Source organism: Octopus sinensis, linkage group LG18 (genome assembly GCF_006345805.1).
Source record: "Octopus sinensis linkage group LG18, ASM634580v1, whole genome shotgun sequence".
NCBI lineage: Eukaryota > Metazoa > Mollusca > Cephalopoda > Octopoda > Octopodidae > Octopus > Octopus sinensis.
In genome coordinates this window covers 23,810,291-23,814,283 of record NC_043014.1, presented here as the reverse complement: position 1 = coordinate 23,814,283, position 3,993 = coordinate 23,810,291, and positions in this window count along the sequence as shown.

The window sequence follows — 3,993 nt, the reverse complement described above, 5'->3', positions numbered from 1 at the left end:
TATAGTTTACATAACATACTCCACCAACTCAACTCAACCCAAATGAGAATTTCCAAAATCATTGCAGTCTATGGAGAAGATGGTTGAAAAAGAAGGGATAAAAAGAACCTTTCAATATTGTGTATCACAGGAAAGAAGTTGCTACATGAACAGTTCTTGATAAATTGTACACAAACTACAGACCATAGGGACTCAATGCTATGCTACCCCCACAATATGAAAAATACTGAGTACAAGAATAAGTACTTCAAAACAAGTACAAGCTTTCTTGATGTCTGATTCCATGGCACTGAAATGGCGCATTCAGTATTTGGCTATTGATATTTTTAAAATTCTTTAAACTGTTTCAGTTTTTAAGTTGCAGTCATGCTGGGGCACCACTGTTTTAATGTCGAACAATATGTTGAAAAATTTTCCTGAACTACATTCAAAGCTGTTTCTTCAGACAGAATATAATATTTCAAAAACTAAATTCATAAGCTCCTGTTGTTACTCTCACCTTGTGCAATGATTGTGTGGCTATTGATTGATCCATATGGACTATTCATTAATGCTATTGCTTACACATACATGGATAAAACACTTTTATGGAAGACCTTCCTTTAAAGTCAAGCATGTGTTTATATGTATATATATATATATGTGTGTGTGTGTGTGTTTATATATGTATATCTATATGTATGTATATATATATATATATATATATATGTGTGTGTGTGTGTGTGTGAAGGCACATGGCCTAATGGTTAGGCTGTTGCATTCACAATCACTAGATCATGGGTTCAATTCCCTGATTGGGCAGCACATTGTGTTCTTGAGGAAAACACTTCACTTCATGTTGCTCCAGTCCCCCTTTTGATCAGAGGGGAATGTTGGCCTGCTTGCCTAGCCAGAGAGGTGGTGTCATTTGAAGGCTAAAACAATGCAGAATGCATTGTGACCAGCAATGTGTAACAACATCTGATAGCTTGGTTGGTCATGTGATCATGTGATGTGACATTATACAGTTATTATTATCTAAATACCTATGAAGTTATATTGTTTCTTAATTAGAGGTCAACTGTTTCTTTATTGGATAAATTTTGCCCAGTGTGCTAATGATTCTGCTAGCCTGCCACCTTATATATGTTCAAAAATTAATATCAATGAATATTGTACTGCTCCATAATGCAGTATATAAAATTCAAATACGCAACCTTTTGTTTATCAGGTATCCATTGATGGATGATCAGTCCTATTGACTACTTATTTTTTTGTATTAATAACTTAGAGGATGAAAAGCAGAGACTTTTTAGGACTTGTAACTAATGTAAAGGAGGTTATTTTCATACCAGAGACCTGAATCATACTTAAAACAGAATGAACTCAGCTAAAGACACTCACCCAAGAATCATAAATCCTCAAGAGAAGAACAGGGTTGAGGATTTATGATGTTCAAGTCTTTTTTTTTCTTAGTCTATACCACATCACTTACTTACTTGTACTTGTGGCGACATTCACCCTGGGCAGGTTGAGTCAGCTTCTTCTAGCACCCTCGAGGCATCTCGAACCATGGCAGCCCATGCACGACGGTCCTGCGCCAGTTCACTGGAGATAGCGAGCCAGTCATGGTTCCATCGGCAGAGGCTGACCACCTGCGGTCCCGTGAGCACGGAGAGGTCCTCCTTGATCGTTGCAACCCAGGTCTTCAGCTGCCCACCTGCGCATTTCTGCCAGTTGGGAAGTGGAGTTGGGAGAAGGACATCACGGCACAGTTCACCCACCGGACGCCTACATGCATGGCCAAACCACTGCAAGCGCTGTTGCAGAAAGACAGATGGAAGGGGCCGCAGAGACAGGCGAAGTCGGAGATTGGCAGTGGGAACTTGATCTGCCCGACGGCAGTGAAGAATGCACCAGAGGCAGTAATTGTCGAAGACTTCCAGCTTTCGTTGATCGACCACCCGCATAGGCCACGTTTTGCAGCCATAGAGAAGTACTGTACGAACGACAGCCTGATATATTCGCCCTTTGGTCACCGATAAGATCTCCCTTCGGTCCCACAGATACTGCTTTAGGCATCCAAAGGCAGATCGAGCAGCATTGATGTGATGATCAACCTCAGCTGCACCCTGACCGTTTGGGATTACTGTTGAGCCCAAGTGGATGAAAGACTTCACATCCTCCAAGTCCTCGCCTGTGAGAGATATTGGCTGCCAGATGTCAGTCGGAACCAACGCCCTCATCACCTTCGACTTGGCGGCATTGATTCGGAGACCAACCACGGCTGCTGCTGTTTGAACCCCTTCGAGAGCTGCTTGGACATCCTCCTTGCTTGCACCCATCAGTACGATGTTGTCTGCGTAGGCCAGGTCCGTCACCGCGACTCCTCTCCCAACCTCTACGTCCTGGTAGTCCCGGTAGTCCACATCACTCATGGATATCAACTCCACCTTGAGAGCAAATTTTCTTCCATGGTGTGCGAGATGACAGTGCATGTGCCAACTCTGAGACAGTACTGTATCCCCCATAAGTTCAAAGACCCACGTCATATGGGCCAGACTACCGGCTTGAATATCCCCATGGGGTTATAGAAATGAGATATTAGTTGTGTAAATAAAAAAAAAATAATAAAGGAATAGATCTGGAAATCAAACGAGATGTAAACTCAATTTTCAAGGAGCTTGCTCTTTGGTACTATTTGTCTGCTTGTCTGTGTAACTATCTCTATTTCCACCCCCCCTCTCTCTCTTTAACCCTCATTTAATCTTGTCTGAAGAGATGTATGTGGATCATATGTAATATGTTGGAACTGTACAAACAATTTATATTTTTACTTAAATTTATTTTCATGAAAAGAAATATATCTGCCATGTACTGTTAAAGCACATGTAAGTAAAGAATAAATGTCACACCAATAAATGTCAGTCAATTCTTGGACTTAATACATCATCATCAACATCATCCTCAGTTAAATGTTCATGTTGGCATGGGTTGGGAAGTTTGACAAAGATCTGATGATGTCCAAGGACTGCATCATACTCCAATGTCTGCTTTGGCATGGTTACTATGACTGGATGACCTTCCAAATGCCAACCACTTAACAGCATGGACTGAGTGCTTTTTTATGGCACCTGTACATGTTAAGGTCACCATGCTGCTCACATGACTACGAACCCTGAAGGAAGTGGGAGGATCAGCTTCATGCTAAGGGATAAGGGGATTACTATGAGAAAGGGGAAGGGCAGATCAAGTTCATGACTACTCACATCTAATATGAGAAAAGTAGTGGGAGAGAACAAGAGATAGATAATGCTAATAAGGTGCTTAGGTGGCCCTGCAAGGTACAAGGTGGCTAGGAGTGGATGGTTGAGTGGGTGGGGGTTGCAAGATTGTATGGGAAGGCAGACTGCCAGAATGAGTAGGGCTTGAAGACAGGTGAAATAAAGAACCATGAGTTGGGGGATGCAGGACAGCGAGTGGCAGGTACCATGTCAATTGCTTTCTCCAAATCAACAGAAGCCAGGAATAGAGATTTATTCTTAATAAGGTATTTCTTGTCCTGTTACCTTACTAGAAAGATTATGTCTCTGGAGTTTCTGCTGGGGACAAAACCAAATTGCATCTCATATAGGTCTACTCTTTCATGGATCTCTTTGATTATGACTTTCTCTGTGACCTTCATGGAAAAAACTCATTATATCTGGAATTTCAGTCTGTACGAATGGTTTCACTTCTGCACATTCTGTTAAGCTGTATTCACAGGAATGCTGACTTATGATCCAACTTGGATTTAATAATACCCTTGTACTTGTTATATATTGTCGTCATCATCATCATCATTATCATTTAGCGTCTGTTTTCCATGCTAGCACGTGTAAGACGGTTTGACCGTCTGCAGAATCTACTCTGCAGAATCTACTGGTGTCTTTCATGTGACACCAGCATGGGTGCCTTGTTTATGTCACGGTCACTGGACACGACAACAATGTCACGCACGCACACATACGAGTG